The 16091-nt window shown below is 36.0% G+C and overlaps 1 long non-coding RNA gene across 1 annotated transcript in view; it reads right to left on the bottom strand.

Annotated features, from left to right (window-relative positions):
• LOC107674930 (uncharacterized) overlaps window positions 1-16091 on the bottom strand; it is a 52912-nt gene that overhangs the window by 4901 nt on the left and 31920 nt on the right. Inside the window, exon 2 of the long non-coding RNA XR_001632560.1 lies at window positions 4447-4537. This is a non-coding gene — a long non-coding RNA (uncharacterized LOC107674930). The remainder of the gene's footprint in view (window positions 1-4446; window positions 4538-16091) is intronic.

Below are 16091 nucleotides of genomic sequence, written 5' to 3'. Positions count from 1 at the left end.
AGCTTCACAGGTTGCCACTGGAGTCCTCTTCCACTCCTCCATGACGACATCACGGAGCTGGTGGATGTTAGAGACTTTGCGCTCCTCCACCTTCCGTTTGAGGGTGTCCCACAGATGCTCAATAGGATTTAGGTCTGGAGACATGCTTGGGAAATCCATCACCTTTACCCTCAGCTTCTTTAGCAAGGCAGTTGGAGTTGGTTCACCCTCCACCTATGGGTAAATAGATTTGTTCATAACCTTAAACACAAGCAATAATAATGTTGGTTGCGGTAAACACGCCTAAAATCTCTACAAACATTCGCCTTCATCTGTGTCGATTTTGTATCAGAGGGAGTGAGTCTTAAAATACACACTGTAAAAAATGACCGCGAATTTAACGGTAAAAGACTGTAAAAATGCTACAGTAAAAACCTGTTAAATGGTTAACGGTAAATTCCCCAACTATATATGGTGAAAACCTGTATTGTACATTACATGTAATTTTACGGTAGTATACCGTTTTTGGAAGTGGAAAAAGACCATATAATTTACAGTGAATAACTGTAAATTGACATACCCAGAATTCCCTGCATTACATTTCAAATTTGATGTTTTTTTTGTTGAAATAACTATGTTTCTTCTTAGTTTTTTCTTATCAGTTTTGTATATTAGGTTTGTATGTTACACCTAATGTTGTTAAATTAATGTTTATTGCATTATTTCAGTTTCATGTGTGTTACCATGATGGTGTTTAATGTTTGTGTGAATGACACTGTGCACCTTCTATACATGTTATTATGTAAAAGCTGCTTGTGATGGGCTTTGGTTCATCATGTGACTTTCTCATCACCACCTGCATTTGTTGGTTATAAGTGTATCACAAAGGTACAAAACAGATTTCAGTACTTCAATAGTTTGGTATATTAACATTATTTCAGTTAATGAAATTACGGTATTTAACTGTAAATTAAAGTTTAAACCATAAAACCTAAAATGTTGCTACCGTATTTTTTACGGTAAAATTCCGGCAACCACAGCTGCTGTTTTTTTACCGTAAGTTTTACAGAATTTTTTTTACAGTGTATATATGTGAGCTCTAGAGAAAAAAATACACTTTGTGGATCCTAGATGAAGTTCCTATGGAAAAAAAAAACAGTTTAAAAAGAGGCAAGTATATATAAAAACAAGTATAATTCAATATCTAAAGCTACTTGCATTTGGACCTCTGTTGTAACATGATTCATCAAGATTAGTTTGAAACCCTTTGGATACTAAAAGGCAATTTTCTGTAAACGAGAGCGTTGATGATTTTGTTAAATGAGTAAATAAAAAAAAAATTATTGTGACTCAGTTATATAAGATGTGAAAAGAGCTGTTGACTGTGGCATTTCTGTAGTAATGCCACATTTAAAATGGCCGCCTGAGGATAGTTCGCAATATTTCCAGTTGATAGTCATGGATCATGTCAAAGCACAGGCTTGTTCAAATTTATTAAGAAAATATTTAACCATTAATCTCCGGTCAGAAGCACAGTCATACTCAGAAGGCCTTCTTGCTTTCACCCAATAAGGGCTTGTCAGTTATGTGTCACAATATCCTGCTGCATGTGTGTGTGTGTGTGTGTGTGTGTGTGTGTGTGTGTGTGAATTTGGAGGGGGCAACAAATCAACAAAAAGAATTCAAAATAAAGAAGATCAGCAGTAAAGCGTTCGGCTCATCACAAATGAGCAAAATCTTATCTTTGTTCCACTCCTAAATTTATCCTGACATTTTGCAATGCTTAGCATAAATTGTAGAGAGCAAAGAGGATTCAGAGAACCGTTAATGCATGATGATTTAGGTCTAATTTTAGCCTTAGCTCTGATGCAAGGACGTAAAACAGCCTTGCCCGCGTAGGCTTTAAAAAATATTTCTTGCTTAATTTTTAGACTTTTTTTGAAAGCACAATAATAATTTTCTACTTTTCGCATTGTGTGATTACCACCTTTAAAAAATGCACATATTTATGAATATTAATGTTTAATCAGTTCAAAGGCGAGTGTGTGTGTAAAGTATCTGCAGTGGCAATGCATGTATGAATTGCTTTATATCGCGCTGCAGCATAGACGTCATGCCATATGTATCTAGAAGTCTATAAATACACTAAAACTTAGTGTAATAGCTATAAATAACAGTGTCATTTTTTTCTCTCTAATAAACCTCATTTCTGTTCATGGAAACTGTGATAGTAAAAGAAAAAAATATTTGTGCACTAAAAATCTCAGTTGTATTCATAAGTATTTTATGCAAATGTACATTTTCGTACATTTACATGTACAATACTAACAATACTGTCAGCATATAAAACAAACTTCCGAGACAAAAATCTTTATGAACCCTCTAAAGACAGAAGCAAATGATCCAGAAACTGAGACCTTTTTATCTACAAATTTATTAATAAATAAAATCCAGGTGGGGTTAATCAAAGTAAATTCATTTGTGCTGTTCATATGGCTGAAGTTAATTATCAGCAAACCTTAATAGCAATGAAATGTAAGTTAAACGCACATAGAGCTGTTTATACATAAAACATATCGATATCTTAGAAACCGTCTCTCCATGTTGATATTGATGTATCAGTCTATCCGAACGGCAAAAAATATGTGGTAGAACCACACTTTCCGCTCCAACACCTACGAATATGGATGCGATCACGTTTACGAGTCAAAATTATGAGTCAAAATCAGAACATCCCTAGCAAACCTCAAGATTTGAGTACGTGTTGCACAAAAAAAAAAAAAAACTTACAAAATTGTGCTACATTGGCAGTTTCATTTGAAATCGGAGATTAGGAAAGAAAAATGGCACTGTTTCCATGCACGCTTATCTGCTTTAATCCAGTTCTGAGTGTGCCGTGTTCCCTAAATCTACTCCACGGAGGTTTGCTACACTGTCAGCTTTTCCATCCATCTGTTGTGAAGACCTCGCTATTGCCTCCACGATGCCATAGATTGGCTATTTAATGCTTGCCTCCTCTGCCTTACGACACTGCAGCCACAGGTTTCATCCCAAACATACATCCACACATACGCACACAAAGCCCCGAGGGAAGAGTGTGGCATCTGCCCCGGCCTCCGTGCCAAAACAAGGGGAAAGAAAAACCCTACTGCTCAGAGCGACAGCCTGCCGGTCAAGCGCGCTGAGGACCCTGGCAGGCATCACGGTTCAGCTGAGAGATGCTGATAATATCCACCCGGGTTCGCCTGTGGACACCTTCAAAGAATGCCATTTCTCCAGAAAAACGGCCTGGGCCCTAAAAGCAGCCTGGTGTGTGAGCGCAATATGCCTTGAGACCGAGCATTATCTGTTGCTGAAGGAGGCCTAACCTCATTACGCTGCACTCGCTGTATGAGATGTCTGAGGAGTTAATGGAGGTTATTAGATTCGACCCCTCGATTTGGGTCTCAGGCAGCCACTGTAATTATTTCGGTGGGACTGATGGATGACGAAGTGGAGCTGAAGGTTTCGCTTGTCATTTTGGTCAGTCAGGTTTCATAAAGACAGCAAATGATGATTCACACGTGGGAACCAAAAACTATCATTCGCAGAGTGTGAAGGCGCAAGGTGTTCTCAATTTCAGGGCCAACGAAAAAAAAAAAACGGCAAGACAGAGCACATGTAACTCTGCAATGTCTCAGGCAGTTCACCAGATTTTCAATCATCTAACAATTCATACAAAAACTTCAACAGAAGCTTCCAACAGGGGTCATCCAATCAGCATTTAACGCAAGTGCGCACAGGAACTGTTTTGCACGTTTTGACGGGAAAGCAGGATGGAGTGGAAGATATAGACAATTTAGGCCCACCTTCGAATTACAGACTTATGCAGTACATTTCATTGCCATTTTATTGCATTCGACCCTGTTTTGTGAAGAAGTTCAGAAGATCTCCAAGAAGGTCATGAGCTGGAGCTAATTGCTTAGGACCATCACTTGACCAGCTTAAATAAGCTCATAACCAACTTATAACCGGCTCAGGACCAGCTTAAACCAGCTCATGACCAACTAAGGACCATCTGAAACCAGCTGCCATGCTTCAAAACATACCTAACCAGCATATGCTGGTTTTTCAACAGGGCAGTGCAAACTGATGTCATAAGTGGGCTAATTGCTTCATAATTTAGCTTTAATGAGGGTTACATTTACACATGTTGAAATACGATGTAAACAGCCAGTACAAGGTGTAAATTGGCAATTTACAGCAGCTTCGAACATACAATAATTTGAGTCAGTGTTCAAGAGACCCTTTAAAATCTTGCAAAACCAGTCGAAGATTGAGTTGCTCTGCAGAATCTTGGTGGTCTTCTTCGATCTCTTGCTACATATTTCAGTTGATTTAAGGTCACATTTGTACATACCCTATATATAGGCAATTTACAACAGCTTTGGACAATCATATTTTTGAGACAGTATTCTAGAGACTAACCTGCAAAACCAGTTGTAAGTTTGGGTTGCTTTACAGAACTTTTGGTGGTCTCCTTTGATCTCTTGATGCTTTGCAGAGAAGCCCAGAAGATCTGCAAGAAAGTTGGGCACAATGCAAAATGATGTTGCAACTTGACCAGTAGGCTACTACATCATTTAATTTGGTTTAAGGTCACATTTGCATGTACCATCTATATTGGCAATTTGCAATGACTTTGGGCATACAATCAGATTTCTGAGACAGTATTCAAGTGACCCTTTAAAACCATGCAAAACCAGTTGCAAGTTTAGGTTGTTTTGCAGAACATTTAGTGGTACCCTGTTTACAATGGCTTCAAATATATAATACTATTTTTGAGATACTTTGCAAAACCTTGCAAAACCAGTTGTAAGATTGGGTTTCTTTTGCTGAATTTTTGGTTGCCTCATTTAATCTCTTGATGCCTCACTGAGAAGCCCCGAAGATTTCCAAGAAGGTTAGGCCCAATACAAAGTGATGTTGCAACTTAACATATTACTAAAAAATGTAATTGATGTGTGGTTACTGGTCTGAATACAATGGCGACTGCAACGGCCTTGAACAGGCTCGTACAGTCTGATTTAAGAGGTTAATCAAGAGAATGTTGGGTTGCTTTGCAGAACTTTTGGTGGTGTCTTTCTGTCTCTGCCTTTCGGCGAAGCCTTGAAGATTTCCAAGAAGGTTAAATCTGTAATAGTCATACAGTCAGAGGACAGGTACGGTTGAATGGGATAAACCCTCAAAAGCACTTACATCAACGATAGAAAGGTGTTCACGGGCTCATTTATGTCACACTGAGCTGTGCTTGAGAGAAATGTGTGCAAGAAATGTGTGCAAGAAGGTGTCACGTTCCAGTTCTCAGTCTTTAAGCATTTCAAAGCTGACCTACTTGATGCAAAGCTTCAGGCTGACTTTTTGACTTAATAAGTTGTAGTTTTATTAATGATTGCAACATCTTAAAACTAAGCTCTGGGTTGACCGTGCACACTTCAATTTGCTATTACACTTTAAGAATGAGCTGCAAACTGTTGTCTCAAAGGGGCCGTAGTAATCCTGGGAACATGGCATGTGCTCTGCAGAGAGGATCCAGAGTAGATCCAGGTCAGCTGCGAGGTCTCAGCTGTAGTAATAGGCTTCACCTGTCATCGGAATGAGGCCCTCCCGCCTGGCACACACACGCCCCTCACCCACCAACCCCAGTAGATATCAACTTAACCAGCCCACTCATGTGTATCCTGCTTCGAAAAACACTCCGTCTGCCAGCTTCTGTTACTCCCCCCATTTTTCTCTCTTGCTCCCCCCCCCCTCTTTCCTGCTATCGTTTGAGTCGCATCAACCAATCAGCTGTATATCTCACATCTGAAGCCCTGAAGGTGTAAATTAAAGAGAGTGATGCATCCTGGGTGGCTGCATTCAAAAAATGTCTTCAGTGAACTGAGCGAATGTTTTAAGAGTGTATTCTCCCATGAAACAATGTCTCTGACGGATATAATGCACGCAAACCTTTCAACTTAGAATTTTACATTTAAATGTGATACAATTCCATTTTAAGAGATGAAAATTTCATTTTTCAATTTAAATGATTTTTTAAGAGTGTACTTTTCCAATGGACAAAGTCTCTGATGGACATAATGCATGCAAACTTAGATTTAAAATCAGATTTTTTTTTTCATTTAAATTTGATACAATTAAATTTTAAGAGTTAAAAAAAAAAAAATTAATTCTCAAATTTGAATTCAAATAGTTAGAGCGCACCAATGGATGATGTCTCTAATGGATGTAATGCATGGCAGCTTTTAAAACGGGAATATATATTTAAATTTGATACAATTCCAAAACTGAAAATTTTATTTTCAAATTTAAAGGGTTAAAATGGAAATTCGAATTTAAATTTAAAATTCCAATTTTAAAATTCTAAATGTAAAGGTATGTAATTTCTGCTCTACTATTGCAAAAGTAATGACTGCTTTCAAACAGGTTTCTCAAACCTCCTGTTATTGGTCTGCAAACAAAAAGCCACGCCCCAAACTCATGCCATTGGTTATTCTTTAGTTTGGGTTATACATATCAATTTTGCTTGGTTGGAACAGCAGCTACGCTAATTATGTCTCTATTTGTTTCTCTGTTTTTTTGCCACGGTAGGATTTACACAAGCTTCAGTCTGGATCCAGAACACCTGAGAAGAGATGATGCCAACCCCTCAGAGGACCTCAGATGATGCCAACCCTGAAACAACACACAGAACTACCACATTTTGCTATAAGTTTGATTGCATCATATAATAATTGCTGTTAATAGTGTTCATCGTCTGTTTGATTACGTCTTTAATTGATTTTTCCGTACATTTCTGCCATATGTACATTAACTGACAGTCACCACTGATAAGCTACCACTAAATATTGTAGAAACTTAATTTGCTGTAAAGTTGCTTTGCAATGATTTGTATCGTGAAAAGCGCTGTACAAATAAACTTGACTTGACTTGACTTGGTTGAGCCACTGTTGCTATGCTGTTTTGAAAACACTTTTGTGTTTACATTTTTCAGCAGAATCCACCTAAAAACTGGCTCACTTAGTTGTCTCTACATATTAAGCTCGGATAGAGTATTACACATCAAAAAAATTACACACTTCAGCTTTAAATTTTACATTTACATTACACACTTCAGATCCTTTAATTCCATGTCAATGCTTTTTGCATACATGTTTGTATCTAATAGGATATATTTAGTATTTAGGTTTAGTTAAGCGCTCACACAGTCCTATGCAATTGAATTAAACCTCATTCCGCTAGTGTCAGTATATATGCACATTTAGCCACTTCAAGCTCTACTCTCATACTTGATCTGTCAAAATGCTTTGTCTTGCATTTTCGAAGTCTCTGCTTCAGTGCTTTGAACATTTGTGGATATTTAGGCAACACAGAACAAGACCAAAATGCTAACGACAAAAATCCACGCGAGGCTGTCTGACCAAGTTTAATCGCACTCCTCCAGAGCTGAATGTGATAGAAAAGCAGCTCAGTTGACTCAAAGAGCTGAGAGGAACTCTGGGAGTGTAAGGATAAAGGGATACATCACCCTGCAGTCTTTCCCATTTTTGCACCGAAACAGCTACGCTGCTGCATTTCCAGTCTGTACGCTGCTTAATAATTCAACTGTTTGTACCTGTGAAGTGACGGGGTCTCATTCCGAGGCCCTAAACTAATGTATAATTAAATGGCAAGCCAGGATCTCCTTATAGATTCAGCCTGCCAGAGCCATAATGGCACCACCTGGAATGTTTATAGTGTTAAGAATGTTTGATTTTTTTTAATTTTTTTACCTAGATTATTTCAGTTTTGCGAGTAAAAATGTTTGAAGATGCTTACCAGGTCCTTTGATTCCTTTTATTCTTAAACTCAAGAAGTTTGTTTACTGCGTTGATGTATTTCCTATTTAAACTCGCAAGAAGCGAGACTTATCAAAGGGGTTCTGCTTTTTTGCTAGCATTAGCAAGTAGCAAATAGGCTGAGTCTCATTTCGAAGGCTGCATCCTTCGGAGGTCGCATTTATCAGCCGCGTGCACTATCAATTCAGAAAAGTAACATTACATGCCAAAGTAAGAAAGAAATTACAGTAATTTACGCCTCACAAAGAATAATAGACAATTTCATAATTGTTACTTTTTTAAACGAGACATCTCCGATGATGTATGCGACCAAAAAATGAGAACACTCTAGGTTGATTTCAAATTAGCATACTACACTTACCATTTCTACCATATATACAAAAAGGTGAATCACATTACAAACTTTGATCTGAAGCAAAAAAGTATTCGAAAACTAAAAAAGACAAGACTGTGTATTTAACGCTTTATTGAGGGAAAAACTACAATCCCATGAAGCATTGTGAATGACAATCAAATTAAAAACAACAGAGTAGTTTGAGAGCATAGGGAGATTGACTTCATTTGCAGTGCTTCATGGGAGTGGGCAGAGCTAAAGAGTTCTTTTGGCATAATTAGCTTGTTTCAATTCTCTGATTAGTGAAGATTTCTCTGTAGAATTATGGGTAATGTAGTTTTTCACCAGGAATCTCACTATTTCATTATTATTAAAAAATAAATAGGTTGAAGTAATGTGGATTGATGACTGATTAACAACCTTGTAGCTCACAGTTGGTCTGTCTTTAGTGGTTTAGGTTCTTGTTAAAAATCAGTTTGCATATGGAGAAAACTAAATGGATTATTACTTCTAGATCCCAACTGTTGCACTCTATTGGGGGAGGCACCTTTTAAATCTAGAGAGCATTTGATTGGACAAAAGATTTGTACACGCCACTGAGTGCAGGCTGAGTCATTAGAATTTTTCAGATATTTTCCCAGCTTTTTGTCAACTTTTAGGAGTACATTAGCATATCAACAGCCCCAAAGCTAACAGAAGTGCACTAACAGCCACAAATGTCTAATTTAGATTCAGACTCTAAGCATTCAGAAGGTTATTCATCTTTTGTCGAGGCACTGAATGAAACTAAATCCTTCTATCACAATAACCAACATTTGCAAAATACATCTCTCTTTGGTTTCAAATCAAGCCCAGGATGTTCCCTCTGTTTTAGATGTACGGAAAAAAGCATGACAGATGCAGGTTAGCTAGCGCTGCTCAGATCTTTGCATCTGTCCTACACCGAGCTCTAATATCTCCACCTTGCAGGCAGCAACAGGGGCGGCTTAGAGCTGTGTGCTCTTCTCTGAGCTGACTGTGAAGTTAAGACTGTAGTGTCAGTCCTTCTTTTCTGTCTTTCCCCCCCTTTAAGAACGAATGTGTGGAGTTGGTAAGTGAACACATTACGCCGGGAGCTGGGAGAGCCAGATAAGAACCTCAAAGCAGATCTATATGACCGAGAGTGAGCAGGCAATCTGGAGAATAGGAACTTGACGAATCATATGGATTTCGCAGCACAGATTTTCACGAGGAGTGTGTAACGAGCTACTGAGTCGTCCTATTAGCATAATGTTAATGGTGAAAGTGGAGGAGTAGATAAATAGCAGAGCATTACTCTGGTTAAATCTCTTTTCTGAAGGAGCCAGATGCCTCTTTCGCATCAGATGGTTGTAAAAGTAATGCCTCATTTCACATATTCATTCCCCAAAAATTGAATCGACTTGCATTCTGACTGCAAAAACACTTAATTTCAGTCAATTGGTAATAAACAGCATGAGTTTTAATTGATTTCACCACAAGCTGAGAGCCGTTCGAAATAGTGCTCATACAGATAGTCTTCGTCTCAACAGTTGTTTTGCAATTACTTCCCATGTATGGAGCGCTATGTGACTCAAGTCCATGTTGTCATTTTCTTTTGCCATTTTGCATCTCGTGCCCCCCTCTGTGCAAACAAAAAGTTCTGGTGTGAAACGATGACAGTCTTAGAAATATGAAGAAACAGTGATAGTCGTGACTTCCTGTCATGATGTCATCATATCTATGAACACTGTACTTTAGTCAGACACACACACACACACTGTAGCGGCCCGCTACAAAAAACAAACAAACAAACAAACAATAAAAAAACATTTAATTAATAATCCTATAAAAAAAACTAAAGGGAAATCTACACGTCACACACATATAAAAAAGTAAGTTCACACATTTGTAAGTGTTGGCATTAAATTTGGTGACTATTGTAGCTTAATATATATATATAAAAAAAAGGAATTTCAAGGAATTTTCAGGAAAGAGTTTCAGATATGAAAGAGATTTCCATTAAATTATATTTAGTAAAAAAACATTTATTATTCATAATAACCCATATAGTATATATAATTATATTAATATAATAACTAATAATAAATAATTATATAATTTATAATTATTTTATTACTATATATAATATCAAATATTATTATAATAATATTTGATATTATATATAGTAATAAAATAATTATAAATTATATAATTATTTATTATTAGTTATTATATTAATATAATTATATATACTATATGGGTTATTATGAATAATAAATGTTTTTTTACTAAATATAATTTAATGGAAATCTCTTTCATATCTGAAACTCTTTCCTGAAAATTCCTTGAAATTCCTTTTTTTTATATATATATATTAAGCTACAATAGTCACCAAATTTAATGCCAACACTTACAAATGTGTGAACTTACAAACTTTCAAGTGTGAGCAACAAACTCTCTTGTTAATCAGAGATGGAAAGTTGCCGATCAATGGAATAAATGCAATATTTAGCAAATAACACCTGCAGCTAAAGCGGTTTGGTGGAGCATTATTCGATCTGATAGTGTTTAACAAATTCAGGAAAATGAATAAAGATGTCGATTTGGACAGAATACAAGTAAATGCACTTTTAATGACCTGACCATCAAAGACTCCCTTTCATGAATTTTCATTGCGTCTCCACCATTAGGTGAATAAATTAAGTGGCTGATCAAAAATAAAAACAAAAAGAGCCCAGCTTCCCTCATTCTGTATAATTAATCACACAGTACAGGTAATTTAATGATGGAACTCATTTGCTTCAGATCCACATCAATATTGAAGAAAGATCACAAATCCCAACCCTAACCAAATAAACGACAGGAAATGACAGGAAATGACAGGAAATGTCATTGTCCCTATGCGCATTAAATATCGCATGCGATTTATCGTGCAGCCCTAGTTATGATAATGAATTAAAATATTATGATAAGAAATACCAGTTTGCATTATATATATTAAAATAACTGGAAGTGACTGACACAGGAAGTCTCAAACATTTAAGTTACAAATAGCCACGCACTCTAAAATTAAAAATACGCAATATGGTAACTGCACAGCATGTAAAGTGTAAAACTGTTAACCTTAGTTTGCATGTCAGGGACTATAACTTCTAGCAGAAAGATTGCATTTAATAAATTTGTCTAATAAAATAGAGTTGTAATACAAATGTCATAATAATTGTATTATATGGTAACCACTTTGTAGAAGTAACAGCCATTAGCCTTTACTTTCCACAATGTAGCACAGCCTTATTACTTAAAGTAATCATATGGATTCGACAGCATTCATGGTGTACTGTTGATTACCACAAAAATGGACTTGTATTTCCTTTTTTATTAAAAATAATAATAATAATAAATTTAAAAAGCAAAATCTGTGTTACAGTGATACATAAGTAATTGGGGCCAAATCTATAAGCATTAAAATACTTATTGTTCCAATAGTACAGCCACAGCATGTAAACAATATGTGTTTGTTAACATGATATTATTATAAAAAATGTTTTCTGTGTAAAAATATATTTGTTTAGTTCGCTGCCATGATAACATAAAGCCTAAAACCTAAAAAAAAACGACTGTGAAAGCTAATTTAATACACAAGTTTCAGTGTAAGCATTAATGTAATTGCTTTTGTAAAATTATAAGCTTCGCATTTCTGTATTTAAATCCTTGGCCCTATTGACTTCTATTGTAAGTGGCTTCTGTTGTTTGTTTGTTTTTTCCTAAAGAAAGCAATAATTCATAGCACTCAACAATATGCCACAAATTATGCCAATTGAGTTTAACTTATACTTAACATGGAATATGTGTGCGTTTTAAATAATCCATATAATGCTTATACAAACGTCTCCAGTAAGAAAGAGAATTTAGATTCTGGTGAAAAATATCAGTGTTTCATTCTCGCTTTGTGTACACTCTCAGACTAAGATGGTGAATCATTAATTACAGTAAAGTGGAACTTAGTCATCTTTCCAAACATGCTTACTCAGAAATGCATGATGAAGAAATGCATGCTTTGCATGACAATGAAAGTATAGGCTAGTAGCTGTAAATCACTGAGATAACTGCAGGGTGTTCATGGGTAAACGGAGGTGGTGTTGAATCGCTAGCTCATTTTACGTCCGTGTTTCGTGAAAATGGTTGTTTAGGTGTTGTTAGCCGTTTCTGTGAGGGCTTCTGGGCTTCTTTTTCCCTATGAAACATAAACACAGTTCTCTTTAACGTTAGTGCTCACTTCCACCAGTGCTAGATGTTTAAGAAGACAACCAGATGATTTTCAAGTCCTCATCACGGTTTGTCGCCTGTCTGCTATTATTGAAACTCGACAAACCCCCCAAATGCGTTCTAGCACGTGAAGCGCAAGCCTACCTAGCATAAACGCTGGCAGCGATTTTTACCCAGCACGATGCTATCAGTCCTGGCAGCTGCATTGTGCTAGCAGGCGCCATCCGATACACGAAGGCTGGGGGGAGGCAGAGCACGCAGAGAGGATGTGGAAGTGGTTAAAACCGTTGAGGCCGTGGTTGAGAAGGTAGTGTCATGCGGCTACTGCTGGGAAACAGTCGTTAACTGGGTGTAGAAGTCACTATTTCGTTCATAACAAAACAGAGATGAAACAGAGAGGTACAGACCATTCTTTTAGCTGGCCGCTTGTGAGAAACATAGGACGTTCGGTTTGAAGAGTTCAAGTATGTGTCTTGCTTCACAAATTGTTGCCTGGAATGACACATCACACTCACAAAGACACAAGCTTGATTCTCTAGCAAATTAAACTGACCCTTTCTACCAACAGGGTACTAAATTAATTTAAAGTGCTCATTAAAAGGAGATGCTTATTCTCATTGAGTCATTCACTTTTATTTTCTGTTCATTCTAGTTTTTAAATTATGACATATTATTTTAATTGTTGAATAAGGTCAGGAAGGTCAAGACCTCAGGCCAAAATCCTCAGAGGGGGATATAATAGGCATTTGATGTGTTTAAAGCTCTTATTAAGCCTAACTAAATATTATATGTGTTGTTTTATGTTTATCTGCTATTCATGTTATGAGAGTTTCAATCCTGTTACCTCAGTTTGAGACAGATATTTTAAATACAGTTTAAAACTGTGATTTTGTAATTTTGTAGCAATAAATCTTAAATAAAACATGCCATAACAGTAACAGGGTTAAACATAAAAAAAAAATACATGTATCTATTTATTAAAAAAACAACAACAACAACATAATGCCAGAACAGTAGCAAGATTGCAAGTAACAGAGTTGCAGATTTAGCCTAAAGTAAGCCAGTTTGCCATTCAATGCTGGTTTGTAGTAAATGATAAAATTATAATTCATGTAAATGAAAGAAAAAAGTTTTGCCAAAATCCCCACTTTAAGAGGAGGATACAATCATTTGATGCGTTTAAAACTTTCACTAAGTAAATGTGTTGTTTTATTTTTACTTTTGCTATTATTTTTAAATGAGCTTTTGCAACCCTGTTACCACAATTTGAAAAATATATTTTAAATACAGTTTAAACTCTGATTTGGTGATTTTGTCATTTTGTAATGATAAATAATAAATAAACATACATTTATTAATTTATTTAAAATAGAACATGCCAGAACAGTAACAGGGTTTCAAATTTAGCCTAAACTAAGTGAGTTTGGGATCCAATGTTGGTTTGCAGTAACTGATAAAATTATAACTCCAATAAATTATAATTCCAAGAAAAGAAAATTGTTTGTTTTATACATTTTTATTACAATAATTTGAGTAAAAGTATTGAAATTATGCCATTGTACAAACTAAATATTAGCTATGTTTTTGCAACCCTGTTACCACAATTTGAGACATTTTAAATAAATGTTAAAACTGTGATTTAGTGATTTTGTAATTTTGTATTGATAAACATTAAATAATCATCCAAATACAAACAAATTATGTTTATTTATTTAAACAAATAGGTCAGAACAGTAACAGGGTTGCAAGTAACAGAGATGTGCATCTAAAAAAGTATATAAAGTATGCAAGTTTGGGATCCAATGCTAGTGTGTAGAAACAGGTACAAATATAATTCCTAAAAATGAAAGAAAAATTACTGTAAAATTATTACCTCTAAGGATGTGTTTAAGACTTGCTACTTTTCAAGCTAGGCTAATTTTATGTTAGATATCAGTTAAATATCTATTAGTTTTAACAACAAAGACATGAGAATTGTGCCTCTAATTCTTTTAAAAAAGTAATCAGACACCAAAGCATACCATTTTTGTGGAAAGTACCAAAAAGAAGGAAGTGCCCCGACAATAAATTGATTCAGAAATTACACCAGAGATTACCATAAAGCATAAAGTACAGTAGGCGCAAGCTCTTGCACTTTTATTTAAAGATAATTTCACACCTCCACCTTCCTGGTTGCCTCAGGGTTAGTCATATCAAGGAAGGGAAGGTGCTAGCTTGTCTGAGGCGTTGGATAAGCTCATTTGAAGACCAGCACAGGCTCACAAATAAAAGTAGGATGACTGCGGAAAGGAGACGATTAATAGGAGAACCGTAAGATACTTCTCTAAACCTGATCTCGACAGGGGGCTATCAGAGAACTCTTAATCCAAAGCTCGGATTGATCCAAGACTCCCTCACAGGTTTCGATTTTGCGGGAAGCCATTCAAGTGAGAGGATCATACTATATAATTACACCCATGTCCCTCTGAATTCAAAACTACCTCAGGCCTCTCGTCTTAAGCTTAAAATATTGAGGGTAATTGGCCTTTCTGATGTATGTTAATCCAGAAACACAGTCCTTAACGTTGCGACGTCTAATTGATGGATAAGAATTCACCTCCTCAACGTTTTCTTTCACGCAAATCGTTTTTGCATCCACAGTTCTTTGCCTTCCATTGCAGTCGATTTTAAAGGTCAAATGTGTAATTTCTGTAATAATTAATATTTTTAAACAGGTTACCTTAAAGTCCGTCCACCATTGGACGCAAATTGCCGCCTTATATAACTCGTTTCATTTCATGCATGACAAAATTACCCAGACTGAAATTATTTCAGAAATAACGAACCATTAATTCGACAAAACCGAACCTGTCTTCTTGAATATGACTTTATTTACTGTGGAAGCATTATCTTTCTCTGGGGCAGAGGATGTCACATGAATGCAGGGAGGCTTGTTTGACTTGTATGTACAAACCCCCCCCTCTTGCTCCTGGGGGTGAGCGATGCATCAGCGGCCGCGCATGGCCTACATGCTCACTCAAGCACACTGCAGTGTGGCTCCAACCTTGCCTCTCTGCAACTGTCCGCTTGTATATGCATTTCGCTTGCTTTGTGCACAACGGATTTCTTGCCTTTTGTAACGCGACACAGTCAGAGCAGTTTCTTGCAGAACGTTTTTGAAGTATTAGAGTGTTCTTAAATGAAAACGGTATTTATAAATTAGTCACACTCTTGCTTTAGTCATAGTAAATTATGCAGAATATACTGTATACACTATACACACTTAGGCTTTTGAGAGCCTAACAGCAAATGGTAACCACAGTTCTCAGTAAAACTGAATATTGTTTTGCCAATAGAAAACGTTTTATCTAATAATAGATTTTTATTGTTTATAAAATTTGTATTGTTTTATGTAAAAGTGCATTATATATAAACAATTACATTTAATTAATAAAAAATAAAACGACTACATTAAAAACAATAAAATTAATGAAACCAAACAAATTATAATGAAACAAAATAAACTATTATTTTTATAATTAATTAATAAAGTAAACACAATTATAATAAAATATTATATATTTTTATTTAAATAAATAAATAAATAAACCAACCACAGGGCAAATATCCATGCATTTTAATGTCACTGAGAAACGAAT

The sequence above is a fragment of the Sinocyclocheilus anshuiensis genome, unplaced genomic scaffold, assembly GCF_001515605.1.
Source record: "Sinocyclocheilus anshuiensis isolate Anshui unplaced genomic scaffold, SAMN03320099.WGS_v1.1 scaffold1536, whole genome shotgun sequence".
NCBI classification, from domain to species: Eukaryota; Metazoa; Chordata; class Actinopteri; order Cypriniformes; family Cyprinidae; genus Sinocyclocheilus; species Sinocyclocheilus anshuiensis.
Note: the sequence above shows the minus strand (reverse complement) of the source record. Positions and strands in the feature narration are given on the sequence as shown.